Raw genomic sequence first — 22,439 nt, 5'->3', positions numbered from 1 at the left:
GGTATACAGAAGATAGCTCTGGTAAAAGATCAAGTCCATATTATGGCAAAACAGCTCAAATAAGCAAAGAAACGACAATCCAACATTACATTTAAGATGAATTTAAGAAATTAAGATCAGTCAGTCCGGTAAATGTCAAGAACTTTGAAAGTTTCTTCAAGGTCAATCGCAAAAACCATCAAGCACTATGATAAAACTGGCTCTCATGAGGACAGCCACAGGAAAGGAAGACCCAGAGTTACCTCTGCTGCAGAGGATAAATTAATTAGAGTTACCAGCCTCAGAAATTGCAGCCCAAATAAATGATTCACAGAGTTCAAGTAACAGACACATCTCAACATCAACTGTTCAGAGGAGACTGCGTGAATCAGGCCTTCATGATCAAATTGCTACAATGAAACCACTACTAAAAAGGACACCAATAAGAAGAAGAGACTTGCTTGGGCCAAGAAACACAAGTAATGGACATTCGACCGGTGGAAATCTGTGCTTTGGTCTGAAGAGTCCAAAATGTTTATTTTTGGTTCCAACCGCCATGCCTTTGTGAGATGCAGAGTAGGTGAACGGATTATCTCTGCATGTGTATTTCTCACCGTGAAGCATGGAGGAGGAGATGTGATGGTGTGGGGGTGCTTTGCTGGTGACACAGTCAGTGATTTATTTAGAATTCAAGGCACACTTAACCAGCATGGCTACCACAGCATACGCCATCCATTCTGGTTTGCGCTTATTGGGACTATCATTTGTTTTTCAACAGGACAATGACCCAACACACATCCAGGATGTGTAACAGCTATTTGACCAAGAAGGAAAGTGATGGAGTGCTGCATCAGATGACCTGGCCTCCACAATCACCCGACCTCAACCCAATTGAGATGGTTTGGGATGAGTTGGACCGCAGAGTGAAGGAAAAGCAGCCAACAAGTGCTCAGCATATTATGTGGGAACTCCTTCAAGAGTGTTGGAAAAGCATTCCAAGTGAAGCTGGTTGAGAGAGAAGCTGGTTGACGGAGCTGTCATCAAGGCAAAGGGTGACTACTTTAAAGAATATAAATATATTTTGATTTGGTTAACACTTTTTTGGTAACTACTAGGGTTGCACAGGGTCGGAAACTTTCTGGTAAAATTTCCAGAATTTTGTTCAATGTTTAGACTCTGCTTGCAGATGTAAGAGAAGAAATCCGTACTGTCCTGCCCACTTCACTGTTGCTCAAAGCAGAGGAAACTGCAGTTCTGAAATACATTAAAAAGCGTGAAGACTTCTGCCTGAAGCCCATACACAGCCATCCTCAACAAGGTTGGAAAGAAACAGTGAAGATGAGGCCTCAGAGTCTGACGTTCAAGAGGTGGACATTGAGGAGGTCCAGGGAGAAGACATGGAAACCTGAGAGGAAGACAACCAAAGCTTTAGTTTCTAGACTATAATTTTACAGATGTACATTGAAATGTTTTTGGGTGATGTGATGGATCATTCAATATTCCCTTTCTTTTGTTGTTTAGTGAAATCATCCCATGTGAAGAGTCAACTCATTTAATTAAAGTTACGAATTTAACTAAATTGTTTTTTAAATTTAAATTGGAAGGATTTAATCATTTGCAATTATGTCTACTTTTGATAAGGTAAAAGGTTTATGTTTCTGTCTCCATTTGCTATGATAAATATATCCAATGCAAAAAACATTTAGATTTAAATGGTATTAATATTAATGTGCACATATTTCCATTAATTCCCATATATTCCCGTTAATTCCCACGGAAAGTTTCCACCTCTGAATATTTCCCAAAAATGTGCAACCCTAGTTACTACCTGATTCCATATGTGTTATTTCATAGTTTTGATGTCTTCACTATTATTCTACAATGTAGAAAATAGTAAAAATAAAGAAAAACCCTTGAATGAGTAGGTGTCCAAACTTTTGACTGGTACTGTATGTGAATAAATTAACTTATCTTCTACTATGCATCGAGATGATGCATCATGAGTGAATACAACTTTATTTAAAAACAAATTGAGTTTTTACAGGAATTTGAGAAAATTGTTACAGTAAAGAGATGTCCACAGACACTGTTCGTACACTAGGTTTTTATATAGTAAAATTGTAGAAAATTGTCAGAGAATTTATTCCGGATGCATTTCGGTAATGAGAACTTGGGGTGAAAGTGTACAAAATAAAGCCGAAAATGTAAAATGCATTTAAACTAAGAGACTTTTCCCAAAACTGGACATGACAGGAGATGACAGCATGGGGTTTTCTGACTCTCCATTCTGACTCTCCATGGATTTTAACTTTACCTTACATAAAAGTATTTCAATATTTGTTTGTTAAATGTAATAACTAAATGAGGAAACTCAAAAAAAATATATTGTCAATCGTCCGGTCTTACCAGTTGAGAACGGCTCATTTGCTAGCAAGAGCTACAGGTGCGGACATGTACTTTTTTTGCCATGACTCTTGCCTGTGAGGCAGCACAGGTGCCAAAAGCACCTTAGAAAGTGACACAATGCCCCTCGTGGCAAAAGTAATAAAAATACGTTTAAGTTTATCGTCATGAATCTTGCCCTGGATGAAGAACAGATTGATTTCCGCTAGATGGGCCAGCTGCAAAGTGAAAATTGGCTATATCGTAAAAATGAATGCAAACAAAAAAATAGGTTAGGCATTAGGGTTAGCAGTGTGGTTAAGGTTAGGTTTAAAATCAGATTTTATTACTTTGTGGCTGTGCCAGCTAGTGACCACTCTGCAGAGCTAGCTCAAGGGCAATAAATGCCAATTTCCTGAAAATAGATGGTCAGTAGCTAGGTTTCCATCCAATTGGCAACAAACTTTCATGGGAATTTTCTAGAATACCCATTAAGAAAATATGCTAATCTTTCCACCAGTGGTGTATTTGTTGCAGATAAAAATCAGTGAGTGATGACAGTGCAACAAAATGTACTTTTTCGCTTAAGTTTTCATGTACCGATACAATCTACAGTTCTATGTGTTTCCATTGCATTTTCAACTCCACTGATTTTGTTTTGTCACAAAAACTGTTGCATTAAATAGCAAGTGTGTCTACTCTGGTCTTGGCACCTGCACTCTAGTCAACAGCTCACAGATATAGTGCGGGTAGGCTGGTCTACATGATGAGATTACTATGGATAAGAGGAAGAATATTTTTTGTTATCAAATGGCATCGATCATCATGTCACCAGACTAAGACCCTCAATATTTATTGGAAAGGAGCGTCAAGATCACCATGCACTTTCACCAGCCTGTGAAGTTCATCATAACTTACAGTATACCAATATTTGCGCACAAAGGCGTTTCCACAGCCATTTCTCGCATATTTACCAGTGGTAGAAAAAGTACCCAACTTTCATCCTTGAGTAAAAGTAAATAAACACTACCGTTCAAAATGTTGGGGTCACTTAGAAATGTCCTTGTTTTTGAAAGAAAAGCATTTTTTTTGTAAATGACTATTGTAGCTGGAAACAGCAGATTTTTTTTACAGAATATCTACATAGGCGTACAGAGGCCCATTATCAGCAACCATCACTCCTGTGTTCCGATGGCACGTTGTGTTAGCTAATCCAAGTTTATCATTTTAAAAGGCTAATTGATCATTAGAAAACCCTTTTTCAATTATGTTAGCACAGCTGAGAACTGTTGTACTGATTAAAGAAGCAATACAACTGGCCTTCTTTAGACTAGTTGAATATCTGGAGCATCAGCATTTGAAGGTTCGATTACAGGCTCAAAATGGCCAGAAACAAAGAACTTTATTCTGAAACACGTCAGTCTATTCTTGTTCTGAGAAATGAAGGCTATTCCATGTGAGAAGTTGCCAAGAAACTGAAGATCTCGTACCACGCTGTGTACTACTCCCTTCACAGAACAGAGCAAACTGTCTCTAACCAGAATAGAAAGAGGAGTGGGAGGCCCCGGTGCAGAACTGAGCAAGAGGACAAATACATTAGTGTCTAGTTTGAGAAACAGACACCTCACAAGTCCTCAACTGGCAGCTTCATTAAATAGTACGTGCAAAACACCAGTCTCAACGTCAACAGTGAAGAGGCGACTCCGGGATGCTGGCTTTCTAGGCAGAGGTGTGTCATGACGTTGCCCTCTTTGGGGTTAGCGAGTACCATCCCCCGCTCTGCACCATCCCCCTCTCTCTCTCTCTCTCACCCCCTACCAACAGGCTCTGTTAGGCAGGTCATAAATTCCTTGAGGAGTTTTCGCCTCATGGCCAGAGTATAAGAGAGAGTGAGTTCTCACAGGAGAACAAAGGAACCTCTTCTCCAGCATAGAACTTGAGAACTGAACAATGTACATGTTTTGGAGAACGTGTACACGGTCGGGGAAGAATCCAGCTACGACCGGTCCATTTCGTTTAATGTTTGTGAAACTCATGAGAGACAATACAGCCACATTACCATAACTCTGTTTACATAAGAGTCTCAGTTATGAGGCTTGCATCTAATTGTTGTATAAAATGAATGAGTAAAGATGAAACTATTTGTGAAATTATGTAATGTGATTTTAAACTGTTCAATGAAAGGGAATCCAAATCCCTTTAAAGTTAAACTAAGTCATTGGCCCGCCCCATGAGCACAGACATTGATCTGGCGTCATGGGTCAGCCTTTTTCTGCTCTTCCGAATATAACCCCCACCTTGAGAATCATCTTCAGACCAGCTTACCTCGATAACCGAGAGGGCTAAGGTTTCAGACCAGTACCTCATCACAGAGGGAGTTAAGGTTTGAGTAGATTGCTGAATTCTTAACCATACCACGTGGTTAAACTCTGAGACTATCGATCCAACAGAATAAGAGCTACTCTTCAATACTAGTCTGCAACTAGAAATGATGTACCCGTGAATGCGAAGGCCGACAACATCTATTCCATAACAAAATTGCTGAATGTTACTCTGAACTATCCATTCTAACCACGGCAGAGAGAGAGAGAGAGAGAGAGAGAGAGAGAGAGAGAAAACTTTCCAACAGAGATCACGACGACACACTGAGCGTATATATATATATATATTGATTGCAATTATTCCCAAATGAGTGAGCGTTCATGTGCAAAGGATTAGCATTTCAATTGTTATAATTATCAACTATGTAGTGTCTTTCGTGCCCTTCTCAGTCCCTTTGTCCACCCAGCCGCCATACCGGTTTAGCCCACTAGGGCACATCCCCTATCATTTCCTTGTGCCCATATCTACTCTGTTTGTGTGATGCATTTGTGTGATTATTTAATAAGTAAATAAATTATTTAAGACAATTGATGTATGGATGATTCATAGTGAAGACTGGGTTCGTGCAGATAACCAACAATTTACAACGTTTGGACTGAGACTAACGTGAGGTAAAGAATAATTCATTAATTAGAAGACTAATTGATCAGATATTAAAATATCTGAAAGTTATGTTAGGAAAATAACTTTGTAATCTGAATATTTTCCTTGGTGCCCCGACTTCCTAGTTAATTAAATTTACATGATTAAGTTAGTTTAATCATGTAATAATAATTACAGAGAATTTATTTGATAAAAAACAAGTCTTCAGTTTAATGATGCCAAAGACACGACAGTTGCAAAGAAGTCGCCCCATCCCGGAGTCGCCTCTTCAATGTTGACGTTGAGACTGGTGTTTTGCATTTACAACGTCTACACTGTATTTCTGATCAATTTGATGTTATTTTAATGGACCAAACAATTTGCTTTTCTTTCAAAAACAAGGACATTTCTAAGTGACCCCAAACTTTTGAACGGCAGTGTACCTTAATAGAAAATGAAAGTCACCCAGTAAAATATTACTTGAGTAAGTCTAAAAGCATTTGGTTTTAAATATACTTAAGTATCAAATGTAAATGCAATTGCAAAAATATACTTAAGTATCAAAGTATAAATCATTTCACATGCCTTATATTTAGCAAACCAGACAGCACGATTTCCATTTGACTTTTATTTATTTTACGGATAGCCAGGGGCACACTAACACTCAGACATAATTTAAAAACTAAGCATTTATGTTTAGGGAGCCCATCCAGATCGGAGGCAGCAGAGATGACCAGGGATGTTCTCTTGATAAGTGTGTGAATTGGACAATTTTCCTGTCCTGCTAAGCATTCGAAATGTAAGGAGTACTTTTGGGTGTCAGGGAAAATGTATGAAGTAAAAAGTACATTATTTTCTTTAGGAATGTAGTGGAGTAAAAGTAAAAGTAGTCCAAATATAAATAATAAAGTAAACATACCCCAAAAAACGACTTAAGTAGTACTTTAAAGTATTTTTACACCTCAGATAATTACCTCAAAATGTTCTACTGCTTGAGCGCATGTTCCTATCTAAAGCCTTGCCTATAGTACCATAAATGACCAGAGATCACAAACGATTTATAATGAGAAGCACATTCATTATTTGTATTGACGTGTGGTCCCGATGTGGGTAGTTGATCACCGGTGTAGTACAGTTTGAGTTTGGAGCGATGGCATATGGTTTCGGTGCAGAAACCTATTGTTGTGCATCTCCAAGGTAAAACGTTACTCTTCCTAACATGTATAACAGTTCCAACTATGACGTGAACATGTTTATCAAGAGAATAGGTAAAGCTGTAGAAATGTAAAGGAGTACCTTGTTTTCCTCTGTGATCGAAGAGGGTTCTGTCCATTTCCTGTTCCAAGAATTGACAGGCAAATGAGGCCTATTAGAGCATGGTTTTTCCATTGACGGGTAATGTGGTAGTAGCTTATCCTGGAGGGATGTACATGTTCATATCCCTAAGTGTATTTATGCTAAGGAAATGTTCTAACCTCTATTGATATGTGTACTTAAGGTTATTCATGTGGGTTTATCGTCTGAGGATGTGTATTTTGAAATTCAAGCCCGGTGCTTGAGAGAGAGGCTTTGCCTCAAATAGAACCCTATCTCCTTATGAATAAAAGAGGCTGGTGTAGACATGTCCAGGAGAAGAAGACCCCAGGTAGCAACATCAGGTAGTAGTCTCAGAGCAATGCAACATGCAATGTAGAGAACACAACACAAACCCCTTTCACCACTCCTCTGCATCTCCCCCCCTCTTCTCTCTTCTAACTATCCCCCTCTCTCTATTCCTCCCTCCCTACTTCTGACCAGCTAAATATTTGATCAACTGGCAGAAGAACCTACAACCCCCAAGGCCAAGGGTTCTCTTTAGTTTTTGTTTTCCTTTCTAGAGGAAAGAGGGGGGGCAGTGAAGGGAGGCGGATGGAGGTTTGTTCACCGACCCTAACCCCAGAGAAGTGCTTGCGATTGGTCACAATGAAGCAGTTCTCTTCTCTTTCTCCGTCTCTCCCATTCTCCTCCCCTCCTCTCTCCCTCTCTCCATCCGTGTGCATAGCATTGTGTGTGTGTGTGTGTGTGTGTATAGCATGCTGCTCGGTTCAGAACTGGATGAACGACCTTGAGCGCAGGGCTGAGTTGCCGTGGCAACGAAGCGTCGCCCAACCAGTAACAGCTGGATGCAACAGCACTCCCTGAATTTTAGCGGGAGTCGCCACGTTAATAAAAATGACACTCTCCTCCTCCTCCCCCCTCTTCTTTCTCCTATTTATCCCGCCGTCCCTCCCTCACACGTATGTAGACCTGTACTCTCAGACAAGAGAAAAGAGCAACTCTGTCCAAATCATTGACTGATCGTCCACCAGTCAGTTAGAGTAGGAGGTAATACATTGGTTCCCGTGTCTATCAATTGGTTACATAAAAAAAAGAAGAAAGATAATCAAATATGTAGTCATTAAATGGTAATACATGCCACTTCTTTACCTCGATTCAAATATTCATGGCGAGGTACCGAAATGAGGGAAACGTAGGGGGAAAGTAATTAGGTCATGCATATATTAAATGAATATTATTGAGTAACTGAATCATTTATTGTCAATCAAAGCGGTCCTGCAGCCCTTGGCCATTCAAATATGTGTCATTATTCAGTGTTGTGAAAGTGTTGCGCTGTTGGTCTGTGGACAGGAGAGTCGAGCTGGAGGGAGCAGGACATGGTGGAGGATGTCACAGAGTTGGTTCCAACCAGCTCCATCTGGAAAGCATTCCAGCAGAGCTCGCTAGCTAGCGTCACCCGCACCAGGCAGGCAGGTACAACACCTACATGAGACAACGCCATCCCATCCACACACACACAGTCGCATACATACACATGCAAACATGCTTACAAAACACACACACACACACACACACACACACACACACACACACACACACACACACACACACACACACCCCTGCATGTGCAAACACACACAGGCACACACGCACCCCTCCCAAAACACACACGGATGCACAATACACACTTGCAAAAACACAAACACGCACATTCAAATCACCTTCTCACCTCCCAGTCATTTAAGAGCAGACTTAACTTATTTAACCTGAGTTCTGCGATTCAGCCTTAAAAGGGGATTAAGACTTGGACTTAAATTAATTATGAGTAATGAAAGAGAGAGCGAGAGCAGAGAGATGGAGTCTGGGATAGAGAGGGAGAGAAGAGGCAGAGCAAAAGAGGGAAAGCAAGAGAGATGGAATCGGTACAAGAGAGGGGGTGGGAAAAGAGAGAGAGAGACACTTGGCATTCCTCTCACAGGGGAGACAGACAGCTCAGTAAAGATCAGAAACCTGAGGACATGAGGTGTACTGGAGGCACTGGCTGGAAATAAGGAGAAGAGAATCTGCAACTGTCCCCTCTCCTCCTGTCCTGTTTCCTTCCTCCATCTCAATCAGTCTGCTGTTCTCCCTCTCTCCTGTCTCCATCCATCTCTTCACTACAGGGGCTTCTTAAGCGCAACACATTTTAAAACAGCAACGGTCAACAAAACAGGCATTTTTGGTAACCGGAAACGATGAGTTGTTTAAGATAGTTCTACTTCCGCCTCCTGAACACAGAACTAACAGGCGACACTTAAGTGCATGCTGGTCTGTCGTCCGTGAGCTTTCAGAACCGGTTTACCAGGGAACCTACTTTCCAAACCACATGCACGCATGTACACACACACACACACACACAACTCCGTCAGCAACCTGACACCTACTGCTTCTGTAAGCACACGCATACCGCAACCATTCAAATGGACAATATTCAACTGGGCACAGAGACTTTCATTGCGGCTGTGCTCAGATTCTACGTGCAATCTTCTCTGAAACGCCTCGTAGTGGTCAAGCCCGTACCAAGCAATCTAACTCAGACCCGATCGCAAGAGCCAGCTGCTAAAATGTCTATCGTACAGAAACGAGTGGCTAGTTCAGGGTTTGTCAGTTTAATGCTGCTCACTTAGGAAGTGAATGACTTGGCAGTGAAGCAACAAGTAGTCTTTTCTCTTCTGTACTAGTACAAAGACAGGGAAATAAAGGGCTGCCCTGGTCATAGACCTCAACTTTATACACCACGACTAGATAGAATTAGCTGCAACTGTTGTCAGTCCCTGTGTGTGTGTGTGTGTGTGTGTGTGTGTATTGTGCAGCCCAGACTAATCTGTATTTAAGCAATAAGGCATGAGGGGGTGTGGTTTATGACCAATTAATGCCACGGCTGTCAGCCAATCAGCATTCAGGGCTTGAACCACCCGGTTTCACGGCATGCTGATTGGCTGACAGCCGTGTTATATCAGACCCTATACCACGAGTATGACAAAACATTTATTTGTACTGCCTTAATTACGTTGGTAACCGGTTTATAATAGCAATCAGGCACCTCAGGGGTTTGTTATATATGGCGTAGTGCCTAACAACAGCCCTTAGCTGTGGTATATTGGCCATATACCACACCTCCTTGGGCCCTATTGCTTAATTAGAGGTCCAAGTGACAGGACAACCCAAAAACCTGTCCTTGTGGAGGAGGGTACACTGCCTGAAAAATACCCCAAACCTCCGGCATCAGTACGGCCACCTCTCTCTGGTTTAGAGAGAGACGAGGAGACAACAACAGATCAGCTCATCACACTGCAGCTGGGGGAGACAGGGGCACTGTCACACACACCATAGAGCGAGCAGGAGAGAGGCCGACACATACAAACTGAAGAGAAAGAGATGTGATGAACAAATTTGCAGCAAAAAGAGCGGGGGGGGCGTGGACAAAAAGACAAATAATGAGGTAAAAAAATTCCAGCAGGTAGTGTCACGCTGGCATAAAGGGTCGGGAGACAGGAGCAGGAATGCGTAATAGGGTTTTTTATTATACCCAAATTACGGAGTGCCGTCCAAAGGCACAGGGACGAAGACCAAACAAACACAGGTTTGAAAGCCAAACAAAAGAGGAGAGGAGTACCTCCCACACTAGTCTGGGATGATGGGGAGGAGACAAGGGGGATGTGTGTGTGTGTGTGTTGGTTCGGGTCTGGGGGGGTTTGTATTTGGAGTGCCTCAGGGAAGAGGCTCAGGTTAAGCTACCTGTCACGGATCCCTCCGGAACTATCATTACGCACACCTGGCCCCTATTCCCAGTGATTAGTAATTGTATAAGTGTGCCCGTGGTTTACCATTGTCTTGTCGATTATTGTTCCAATGTCCGTTGGTTCGTGTGAGGACCTGTGCTGTGTGTTTTGGCTTTCGTGCCATTGTGGATTGCGCAGATGATTACGGGTCTCGTCCCGTGTGTTAATCATTGTGCGCTTGTGTTATTTATTCGAGGTACTCCTCGCTCTTTGGTTTGGCTTTCAACCCTGTGTCTTGTATAGTGTTTGTTTGGTCTTCGTCCCCGTGCCTTTACACGGCACTCCGTAATTTGGGTATAATAAAAAAAACTATTACGCATTCCTGCTCCTGTCTCCCGACCCTTTATGCCAGCGTGACACTACCTGCTGGAATTTTTTTACCTCATTATTTGTCTTTATGCCAGCGTGACACTACCTGCTGGAATTTCTTACCTCATTATTTGTCTTTATGCCAGCGTGACACTACCTGCTGGAATTTCTTACCTCATTATTTGTCTTTATGCCAGCGTGACACTACCTGCTGGAATTTCTTACCTCATTATTTGTCTTTATGCCAGCGTGACACTACCTGCTGGAATTTCTTACCTCATTACCTCATTTTACCTCCTCTGCTTAGCACCCATTGCCTACCCTCCTCCTTTCACCACTCACCCCCACAGCCGGACCCGGTCACTAACATCACCCCTGCCCTCGACCCCCCCCCTTCTTCTATTTAGCAAACACCATGCATCACTGTCACCCCCCCCCCCCCCATCCAACTACTATCCCCAACCCCCATCTGGGGGCCTATAGGCCCAGCAGCCTGTCTATGTCCAGTCTCCCTGCACCACCTCGATTTAGGAGCCCTCTGTAAGCCAGCGTGGAGGGGAGAGGTGGGGTGTGTGACTGCGAGGGTGTGAGCGTGTGTCTGATAATTGAAGGTTTGGCCACAGAGTGACATCACTCTAAAATCTGCCAGCGGGGCACTGGGGAACAAGACGCCGTCTGCCCGGCCGCCACACCCTCTACTCGGCCCTCTACCCAGGCAACACAGTCACACAGCCAGGTCATCCAGGAACAAAGCCGGAGACACAGAGCTAAATTTAAACTGAGGCTTTTATAATTAACTCAACCTTATTGCCCTGGCCCTGCTGCCTGCAACACACCTCAGACTCTCTCTCTCTCTCTCTCTCTGACACATGGAGACACTACATTAACAAGCAGAAGAACAATACAGAAGATCGTAGAGGTTTCTAAAAGAATTCAAGTCAGAGAACTATGCAACAGGACGGTTATATACATAGGGAGTGGGGGGGGGGGGGGGGGTCATAAAAGACAGGACCTTTAGAGTAGATGAACTATTACACACACACACACACAACACTAACATCTAAAACGACACTGGCATACATGTGAGACGGGAAATGAAATGATCCCCGTTGGGCTCGGGTAAAGGAAACAGCGACACTATCGGCACATTGTCTACCGTATCACGGGAGAGCGCTGTCTGACTTGCACGCCGCACGTCTGTCCCTTATTGGTGTTCTCATGTAAACCACAATAACATTTCTGCACGGTACACACCTCCTAAAAGTATCCATGTTCAGAGTTACGGCCTATCACAACCCTTCCCTGTCTACCCGTCTATCAGCCATGGGCTTAATGGACTAAATGATGGAGCGACAATAGGTTACTGTAAATTCACTAGAACAAACTCCTTTAGTCAACATTTGACAACACACACAGACTAGCTACTTTTTTACAAATGTATTCAATCATTCTGTTGGTTCTTCAAACATTGTGCAACGAAGCAGTGGGAGGGGGGGAATAATTTGCCGTTTTATATGGAAACTCATGCTATTCTACACATTTTGCCATGAGGCTGAAAGAAAATGTTGCTGTTTAAAAGCTAATTTCCTGCAATTCTACACTTATTGCCATTGGGCAGAGAGGAAAATGTGGCATTTTTTTAAAGCTAAAATAGGCCATAGCTCTGTGTGTTGGCTGTGACAAAGGAACTGGATTAAGAGCTGTCTTGGTTGCTAAATGAACAAATGAAACAGGCCGCGGCATGGTGCACATAGCCATAGAAGCACAGTGACATATGCCTCAATGCAGTCATATTCGTGGCTTATTGGGGGTGTAACTTTTAACAACCCCATCCTGTAAGAGAATTCATTCCAGTTCTGTTTCATCAAATCTGACTAACCCAGTGCACTGCTTACTAGGAATTCTATCTGATGATGTTTGCATGTTCAGGTAAAAAGACAAATCATCCCCTAACAAATTAAAATAAACTCGTTTTTATTTTTTTTGCTCAATCTGATTGGGTGGCCCTGTATCTAAGTTGAACATAGACAAGCAACATTTGCAGCTGGCTACAGTGTATCAATAGTAGGATGGTATCACATGTAGGCTACGACCTACTGACAAACTGACACCATGTACCAAACTCGAGCAGCAATAACAATGTAATAATGGAGCAACACACAGCAAGGCTTCACTGTAAAGTAACATTTCCTTCAGTGAAGTTAACATTGATTAGAGGTGTGTGAGTGAGAGAGAACTAAAGAGAGAGAGCGCTAGAGAGAGAGCGAGAGAGCGAGAGAGCTAGAGAGAAAGGGAGAGCTAGAGAGAAAGCGAGAGAGAGAGCTAGAGAGAGAGCTAGAAAGCGAGAGAGAGAGAGAGAGCTAGAGAGAGAGCTAGAGAGAGAGAGAGCTAGAGAGAGAGAGCTAGAGAGAGAGAGCTAGAGAGAGAGAGAGAGCTAGAGAGAGAGAGAGAGCTAGAGAGAGAGAGAGAGCTAGAGAGAGAGAGAGAGCTAGAGAGAGAGAGAGAGCGAGAGAGAGAGCTAGAGAGCGAGAGAGAGAGCTAGAGAGCTAGAGAGAGAGAGCTAGAGAGAGAGAGCTAGAGAGAGAGCTAGAGAGAGAGCTAGAGAGAGAGCTAGAGAGAGAGCTAGAGAGAGAGCTAGAGAGAGAGCTAGAGAGAGAGCTAGAGAGAGAGCTAGAGAGAGAGCGAGCTAGAGAGAGAGAGAGCGAGCTAGAGAGAGAGAGAGCGAGCTAGAGAGAGAGAGAGCGAGCTAGAGAGAGAGAGAGCGAGCTAGAGAGAGAGAGAGCGAGCTAGAGAGAGAGAGAGCGAGCTAGAGAGAGAGAGAGCGAGCTAGAGAGAGAGAGAGCGAGCTAGAGAGAGAGCGAGCGAGCCAGAGAGAGAGAGAGAGCGAGCCAGAGAGAGAGAGAGAGCGAGCTAGAGAGAGAGAGAGCGAGCTAGAGAGAGAGAGAGCGAGCTAGAGAGAGAGAGAGCGAGCTAGAGAGAGAGAGCGAGCTAGAGAGAGAGCGAGCGAGCTAGAGAGAGAGCTAGAGAGCTAGAGAGAGAGCTAGAGAGAGAGAGCTAGAGAGAGAGAGCTAGAGAGAGAGAGCGAGAGCGAGAGAGAGAGAGAGAGAGCGAGAGCTAGAGAGAGAGAGCTAGAGAGAGAGAGAGAGCTAGAGAGAGAGAGAGAGCTAGAGAGAGAGAGAGAGCTAGAGAGAGAGAGAGAGCTAGAGAGAGAGAGAGAGCTGAGAGAGAGAGAGAGCTAGAGAGAGAGAGAGCTAGAGAGAGAGAGAGCTAGAGAGAGCTAGAGAGAGAGAGAGCTAGAGAGAGAGAGCTAGAGAGAGCTAGAGAGAGAGAGAGCTAGAGAGAGAGCGAGCTAGAGAGAGAGCGAGCGAGCTAGAGAGAGAGAGAGAGAGAGAGCTAGAGAGAGAGAGAGAGAGAGAGAGAGAGCTAGAGAGAGAGAGCTAGAGAGAGAGAGAGAGAGAGAGAGAGCTAGAGAGAGAGAGAGAGCGAGCTAGAGAGAGAGAGAGAGCGAGCTAGAGAGAGAGAGAGAGAGCGAGCTAGAGAGAGAGAGAGAGAGCGAGCTAGAGAGAGAGAGAGAGAGCGAGCTAGAGAGAGAGAGAGAGCGAGCTAGCAGAGAGAGAGAGAGCGAGCCAGAGAGAGAGAGAGCGGAGCCAGAGAGAGAGAGAGCGAGCTAGAGAGAGAGAGAGAGAGCTAGAGAGAGAGAGAGCGAGCTAGAGAGAGAGCGAGCGAGCTAGAGAGCGAGCTAGAGAGAGAGAGAGCGAGCGAGCTAGAGAGAGAGAGCGAGCTAGAGAGAGAGAGCGAGCTAGAGAGAGAGAGCGAGCTAGAGAGAGAGAGAGAGCTAGAGAGCGAGCGAGCGAGCGAGCGAGCTAGCGAGAGAGAGAGCTAGCGAGAGAGCGAGCTAGAGAGAGAGAGAGAGCTAGCTAGAGAGAGAGCGAGAGAGAGAGAGAGAGAGCTAGAGAGAGAGAGAGAGAGAGCGAGCGAGCGAGAGCGAGAGCGAGAGAGAGCGAGCTAGAGAGAGAGAGAGAGCTAGAGAGAGAGCGAGCTAGAGAGAGAGCGAGCTAGAGAGCGAGAGAGCTAGAGAGAGCGAGCTAGTGAGAGAGGAGCTAGTGAGAGAGAGCGAGCTAGTGAGAGAGAGCGAGCTAGTGAGAGAGAGCGAGAGCTAGAGAGAGAGAGAGCTAGAGAGCGAGAGAGCTAGAGAGAGAGCGAGAGCGAGCTGAGAGAGAGAGCGAGCGAGCTAGAGAGAGAGCTAGAGCGAGAGAGAGAGAGCTAGAGAGAGAGAGCGAGAGAGAGAGCGAGCTAGAGAGAGAGGAGAGCGAGAGCGAGCTAGAGAGAGAGCGAGAGAGCGAGCGAGAGAGAGCGAGCGAGCGAGCGAGAGCGAGCTAGTGAGAGAGAGCTAGTGAGAGAGAGCGAGCTAGTGAGAGAGAGCGAGCTAGTGAGAGCGAGCGAGAGCTAGTGAGAGAGAGCGCGAGCTAGTGAGAGAGAGCGAGAGCTAGTGAGAGCGAGAGCGAGCGAGAGAGAGCGAGCTAGAGCGAGAGCGAGCGAGCTAGAGAGAGCTAGCGAGCGAGCGAGCGAGAGAGAGAGAGCTAGAGCGAGAGAGAGAGCTAGAGCGAGCTAGAGAGAGAGAGAGCGAGCGAGAGAGCGAGCGAGCGAGAGCGAGTGAGAGAGAGCGAGCGAGCTAGTGAGAGAGAGCGCGAGCTAGTGAGAGAGAGCGCGAGCTAGTGAGAGAGAGCGCGAGCTAGTGAGAGAGAGCGAGCGAGCTAGAGAGAGAGAGCGAGCGAGCGAGCTAGCGAGAGAGCGAGCTAGAGAGCGAGAGAGCGAGCTAGAGAGAGAGAGAGCGAGCTAGAGAGAGAGCGAGCGAGAGCTAGTGAGAGAGCGAGAGCTAGCGAGAGCGAGAGCGAGAGCTAGTGAGAGAGAGCGAGAGCTAGTGAGAGAGAGCGAGAGCTAGTGAGAGAGAGCGAGAGCTAGAGAGAGAGAGAGAGCTAGCGAGCTAGCGAGAGAGCGAGAGAGCTAGAGAGAGCGAGAGAGAGGAGAGAGCTAGAGAGAGAGAGAGCGAGAGAGCTAGAGAGCGAGAGAGAGAGCGAGAGCGAGAGCGAGAGCTAGAGAGAGAGAGCTAGAGAGAGAGAGAGAGCTAGAGAGCGAGCGAGAGCTAGAGAGAGCGAGAGAGAGAGCTAGAGAGAGCTAGAGAGAGAGCGAGAGAGAGAGAGAGAGAGCTAGAGAGAGAGAGAGAGAGCTAGAGAGAGAGCGAGCTAGAGAGAGAGAGCGAGCGAGCTAGAGAGAGAGAGCGAGCTAGAGAGAGAGAGAGCAGAGCTAGAGAGAGAGAGAGAGAGCTAGAGAGAGAGAGAGAGCGAGAGAGAGAGAGAGAGCGAGAGAGAGAGCGAGAGAGAGAGAGAGAGAGAGAGAGAGAGAGCTAGAGAGAGAGAGAGAGAGAGAGAGAGAGAGAGAGAGCGAGAGAGAGAGAGAGCGAGAGCGAGCGAGCGAGAGAGAGCGAGCCAGCGAGTGAGAGAGAGAGCGAGCGAGAGCTAGAGCGAGAGAGAGCTAGAGCGAGAGCTAGAGAGAGAGAGAGAGCGAGAGCTAGAGAGAGAGAGCTAGAGAGAGCTAGAGAGAGAGAGAGCTAGAGAGAGAGAGAGAGAGAGAGCTAGAGAGAGAGCGAGCGAGCTAGAGAGAGAGCGAGCGAGCTAGAGAGAGAGCGAGCGAGCTAGAGAGAGAGCGAGCGAGCTGAGAGAGAGAGCGAGCTAGAGAGAGAGAGCGAGCTAGAGAGAGAGAGCGAGCTAGAGAGAGAGAGAGCTAGAGAGAGAGAGAGAGAGAGAGAGAGAGAGAGAGAGAGAGAGAGAGAGAGAGAGCGAGAGCTAGAGAGAGAGAGCGAGAGCTAGAGAGCGAGAGAGCTAGAGAGAGCTAGAGCGAGAGAGAGAGAGAGAGCTGAGAGAGAGAGAGAGAGCTAGAGAGAGAGAGAGAGCTAGAGAGAGCTGAGAGAGAGCTAGAGAGAGAGCTAGAGAGAGAGCAGAGCTAGAGAGAGAGCGAGCTGAGAGAGAGAGCGAGCTAGAGAGAGAGAGCGAGCTGAGAGAGAGAGAGAGCTGAGAGAGAGAGAGAGCTAGAGAGAGAGAGAGCTAGAGAGCGAGAGCGAGAGAGAGAGAGAGAGAGAGAGAGAGAGAGAGCGAGAGAGAGAGCTAGAGAGAGAGAGAGCTAGAGAGAGCTAGAGAGAGAGAGCTAGAGAGAGAGAGAGCTAGAGAGAGCTGAGAGAGAGAGAGAGCTAGAGAGAGAGAGAGAGAGAGAGAGAGAGAGAGCTAGAGAGAGAGAGAGAGAGAGAGAGAGAGAGCTAGAGAGAGAGAGAGAGAGAGAGAGAGAGAGAGCGAGAGAGAGAGAGAGAGAGAGAGAGAGAGAGAGAGAGAGAGCTAGAGAGAGAGAGAGAGAGAGAGAGAGCTAGAGAGAGAGAGAGAGCGAGCGAGAGCGAGCTAGAGAGAGAGAGAGAGAGCGAGCGAGAGCGAGCGAGAGAGAGAGAGCAGAGCGAGCGAGAGCGAGTGAGAGAGCGAGCTAGTGAGAGAGAGCGAGAGCTAGTGAGAGAGAGCGAGAGCTAGTGAGAGAGAGAGCGAGCGAGAGCTAGAGCGAGAGAGAGAGCTAGAGAGAGCTAGAGAGAGAGCGAGCGAGAGAGAGAGAGAGAGCTAGAGCGAGCGAGCGAGCTAGAGAGAGAGCGAGAGCTAGTGAGAGAGAGCGAGAGCTAGTGAGAGAGAGAGAGCTAGTGAGAGAGAGAGAGTGAGCGAGCGCGAGAGAGAGCTAGAGAGAGAGCTAGAGAGCTAGAGAGAGAGAGCTAGAGAGAGAGAGAGAGAGAGAGAGCTAGAGAGAGAGAGAGAGAGAGAGAGAGCTAGAGAGAGAGAGAGAGAGAGAGAGAGAGAGAGAGAAGAGAGAGAGAGAGAGCTAGAGAGCGAGCTAGAGAGCTAGAGAGAGAGAGCTAGAGAGCTAGAGAGAGAGAGAGAGAGAGAGCTAGAGAGAGAGAGAGAGAGAGAGAGAGCTAGAGAGAGAGAGAGCTAGAGAGAGAGAGAGAGAGAGCTAGAGAGAGAGCGAGAGAGAGCTAGAGAGAGAGAGAGCTAGAGAGAGAGAGAGAGAGAGCTAGAGCTAGAGAGAGAGAGCTAGAGCTAGAGAGAGCGCTAGAGAGAGAGAGAGAGAGCTAGAGAGAGAGAGCTAGAGAGAGAGAGCTAGAGAGAGAGCTAGAGAGAGAGCTAGAGAGAGAGAGCTAGAGAGAGAGAGCTAGAGAGAGAGCTAGAGAGAGAGCTAGAGAGAGAGAGAGAGAGAGAGAGAGAGAGCTAGAGAGAGAGCTAGAGAGAGAGAGAGAGAGAGAGCTAGAGAGAGAGCTAGAGAGAGAGCTAGAGAGAGAGCTAGAGAGAGAGCTAGAGAGAGAGAGAGAGAGAGAGAGAGCTAGAGAGAGAGAGAGAGAGAGCTAGAGAGAGCTAGAGAGAGCTAGAGAGAGAGAGAGAGAGAGCGAGAGAGAGAGAGAGAGCGAGAGAGAGAGAGAGCGAGAGCTAGAGAGAGAGCGAGAGCTAGAGAGAGAGCGAGAGAGAGCTAGAGAGAGAGAGAGAGAGAGAGAGCTAGAGAGAGAGAGAGAGAGAGAGCTAGAGAGCGAGCTAGAGAGAGAGAGAGAGAGAGCTAGAGAGAGAGAGCTAGAGAGCTAGAGAGAGAGAGAGAGAGAGAGAGAGAGAGAGCTAGAGAGAGAGAGAGAGAGAGAGAGCTAGAGAGAGAGAGAGCTAGAGACCTAGAGAGAGAGAGAGCTAGAGAGAGAGCGAGAGAGAGCTAGAGAGAGAGAGAGCTAGAGAGAGAGAGAGAGAGCTAGAGCTAGAGAGAGCGCTAGAGAGAGCTAGAGAGAGAGAGCTAGAGAGAGCTAGAGAGAGAGAGCTAGAGAGAGAGAGCTAGAGAGAGAGAGCTAGAGAGAGAGAGCTAGAGAGAGAGAGCTAGAGAGAGAGAGCTAGAGAGAGAGAGCTAGAGAGAGAGCTAGAGAGAGAGAGCTAGAGAGAGAGAGCTAGAGAGAGCGAGAGCTAGAGAGAGAGCGAGAGCTAGAGAGAGAGCGAGAGCTAGAGAGAGAGCGAGAGCTAGAGAGAGAGCGAGAGCTAGAGAGAGAGCGAGAGCTAGAGAGAGAGAGAGAGAGAGAGAGCTAGAGAGAGAGAGAGAGAGAGCTAGAGAGAGAGAGAGAGAGAGAGAGCTAGAGAGAGAGAGAGAGAGAGAGAGAGAGAGAGAGAGGAGAGCGAGCTAGAGAGAGAGAGCTAGAGAGAGAGAGAGAGAGCTAGAGAGAGAGAGAGAGCTAGAGAGAGAGAGAGAGCTAGAGAGAGAGAGAGCTAGAGAGAGAGAGAGCTAGAGAGAGAGAGAGCTAGAGAGAGAGAGAGAGCGCTAGAGAGCTAGAGAGCTAGAGAGCTAGAGAGAGAGCTAGAGAGCTAGAGAGCTAGAGAGAGAGAGAGAGAGAGAGAGAGAGAGAGAGAGAGCGCAAGAGCTAGAGAGAGAGCTAGAGAGAGAGAGAGAGAGAGAGAGCGCGAGAGCTAGAGAGAGAGAGCATTTACATTTGACTTGGTTAGACTTTACCCCTGCGCCGCCGGGCGACATGAACTTACTGAATGAATGCAACATGTCCTAGGCTAGTTTACGAGTCAGAAAATACTATGATTTATCTCGTGTCGTCTGCGCCAAGTGTGACAGAACATAAACAACACTTTTTTTTTTCAACCTTGTCCTCTTAGTAAGTTAGAAAATGTGTCCCTTCAAGTTCCAAACTAAAGGACACTTTATTTTCATTTCCTCAGCTATGACCATTAATAGACTCAAAGCCACTATGTCAGAGACCATAGGGTACAGCACGCTATACCTACACCAACATCCATGACCTTGGCTTGGACCTGGAGTTATACTTTTTCTTTGCTGTCCAAATAAACGGGAATATGCACAGTGCCCGTGTGTGCGGTGCACCAACCTGTATTGTGTTATGAAGAGTGTATTGAGTCCTACTACACATTAGTGGACAACAAAGTCCGTCCAAACGAACGACGGACAATGCCATTCGTGCGTAAAACCGAGTTTGGCATAGAAGGAACGTGTAAAGGGAAAACGTAGTAAACTCACCAAATCGATGTATCTCTGTCAGCGCACCGATATCTTCTTCGTTTCGCTATTAACTCTCCGCCATCTTCAACGCTGTGTTTGTTTAAATGGGAAACACTCCCGAAGCCCAAGAAGCCAGCTTGTGGCTGAGCGATGGGGTTTCTGGGTAGTGTAGTTTTATTCCCGTCGAACGCTTCAGCTAGGGCAGACCTCTCGGATACGGACTACAACTACGTATGCCCCAAGAGGAGACCTCGAGCTGTGGTGTAGACGGCTGACAGCGACGATATTAGAGCAGAAAAATGCCATGGTGTTTATTTTTAGTTAACCTGAGGAGCACTTGAAAAGCAAACAGTGACTTGTTTGTGTGCAAATGCCTGTAATAGCTAATAGGCTGTTCTGCTATCATCTGCTTTAACATGGTCATGACGGTTTGCAGAAGGGGTGTGGCTTGGACATAATGTCTAAGTAAACTTATAACATTTACAGCAGGGATCGTCAACTAAATTCAACACAAATATATATATATCATATTTCACTACAACAGAATCATTTCAAACCTTGCTTGCTTTTGTACACGATCACATATCTCTCTATTTATTATGCGTGGTAATACTTTGGGAGGTGCCATATTCAATCAAACCACTTTAACCGTGATTTGAGTTTGATTGAACTGCTATAAATGACATGATGCTTTGATTTAGTCTGGTAGTCTTACGCCTTAGCGAGAGCTAACTCTGAATTGCTAGCTGTAATAATATTTTCTGGACCTGGAAAGGGCTGCGTGGTTTTATTTTGTATCTGTAGAACAGTGGAACCTTCAGGCCTGTATGTGTTATAGATGAGGCCCATATGTGGACTCAATATGGAGGAGCTGGCAGGGTCAGTGTGGACCGGTGGCGTCAGAGTCTGCATGGTGGCCTGGGGACTGGGGCACAATCTGCACAGTCGGCCCAGAACCTGTACCCCTGCCCACTAGCGGTTCTTTACTGCTATCGTTCTTTTTTTACATCCGTTATTAGACAGTGGCAACGATGATGATTATGAACATGGTCTTTTGCCTGCTAATGCCTGCAATGCAGTGAAGAAAACGATATGGCAACAATGACGTCTAATGTAACTGGCCCCTCTAACAGTACAACTGGCCCCAGCTTGGCCCCCCCAGTTGAAATGGTCTAGAACCGCCACTGCCCCTGCCAAGAAGAGACAGGGTAAGATAGCACCAACCCGTCACCATGGTGATACCAGGCAGGCAGGCAGGGGAGTAGGCACACACACAGGCAGAGCAGAGAGTAGGGTTTCAGCTGTGCCAGGGAGGGGTAGAGATTGAGGGAGGGAGAGAGATAGGAAGAAAGTGAGAATCAGGTAGAGAGAAGGTGGAGAGAGTGTAAAAACAGAGATGGAGTGGCAGAAAGGCTGGAAGACAGGTAAAGAGGGACAACAGATGTATTGATATAGTGAGTATTTAGTATATTGTATTTACTAGGATCCCCATTAGCGACTGCCAAGTACTCTTCCTAGCGTCCAAACAGCGTTAAAACAATTACATCACAATAAATGTTAAAAAAAACAGCCTACATCATACATAAAACAACGCATCATAGAAGACATTATTACTCTATTAATCTATTAGTACAAATGTACAATATAAAATCCACAATACCACAACATTGCAATGTGTGTGTGTGTGTAGAGTGTGTGTTAGAGTGCGTGCGTGCGTGCTTCTCTTCACAGTCCGTGTTGTGCCGTGAGAGGTTGTTAGATCTGTTTTTTTCAAATCTGATTTCACTGCTCGCTTGAGTTACTTGATGTGGAAGAGAGTTCCATGTAGACACGGCTCTGTGTAGTACTGCACGTTTCCTAGAGTCTGTTTTGTACTTGGGGACTGTGAAGAGAACCCTGGTGGCATGTCTTGTGGGGTGTGTATGCATGTCTGAGCTGTGTGTTAGCTATTTGAACAGACAGTTTGGTGCTTTCAACACGTGAATACCTCACACAAAGGCGAACTAGTGATGCAGTCAATCTCTCCTCTACTTTGAGCCAGGAGAGATTGACATGCATGATATTAATATTGACCCTCCGTGTTGATTTAAGGGCCAGCCGTGCTGCTCTGTTCTGGGCCAACTGTAATTTTCCTGTAGGACTTGTTTTGTTGATTGAGTGAGTGTGAGAGGAGAGGGAGAAAAATTGTGGAAATACAGAAAATAAGGCAAGGAGGACAATGAGAGGAAAGGAGAGAGGGCAAGAGAAAGAGAGGGAGAAATGGAATGTGAATGTGCAGAGTGAGTGAAGATGAAGAGGGAGAGAGTGATAGAAAACATTAAGTAGAGCCAGTCAGAGAATTACCTAGAGAGAGAGAGTGCTAAAGGAAAGAGAGAGAAAGAGAGGCGACAGAGAGCGAAGGGGGAGGAATGAGCAGGAGGAGAACAGGACTTTGCAATTAGCCTGGCCTGGGCATAATCCACCAAGTCAAGGAACACGAACAGAGGAAAAGAAAAATTGACAGACCTGAGTTACAACTGTGCTTGGATTAGGTGTCCTTTCAAACCTTTTTAGAGAGAGAGAGAGAGAAAAAGAGAGAAAGAGAAAAGGGGTGGA

At 45.9% G+C, this 22,439-nt stretch overlaps 1 protein-coding gene across 3 annotated transcripts in view; it reads right to left on the bottom strand.

Moving 5' to 3' along the window:
• The window catches only part of LOC106571934 (nuclear receptor coactivator 3), a 137,034-nt gene extending 117,025 nt beyond the window's left edge, over positions 1–20,009 (bottom strand). For 2 of the 3 annotated variants that reach the window (XM_014145508.3, XM_014145511.3), the window contains exon 1: positions 19,863–20,009. The gene's annotated coding sequence lies outside the window, so the exon portion shown is untranslated. The remainder of the gene's footprint in view (positions 1–19,862) is intronic. The other variant, XM_014145514.3, reaches the window with a different exon arrangement.
• Positions 20,010–22,439: the final 2,430 nt, after the last annotated feature.

Source organism: Salmo salar, chromosome 15 (genome assembly GCF_965601325.2).
Source record: "Salmo salar chromosome 15, fSalSal1, whole genome shotgun sequence".
Classification (NCBI taxonomy): domain Eukaryota; kingdom Metazoa; phylum Chordata; class Actinopteri; order Salmoniformes; family Salmonidae; genus Salmo; species Salmo salar.
Note: the sequence above shows the minus strand (reverse complement) of the source record. Positions and strands in the feature narration are given on the sequence as shown.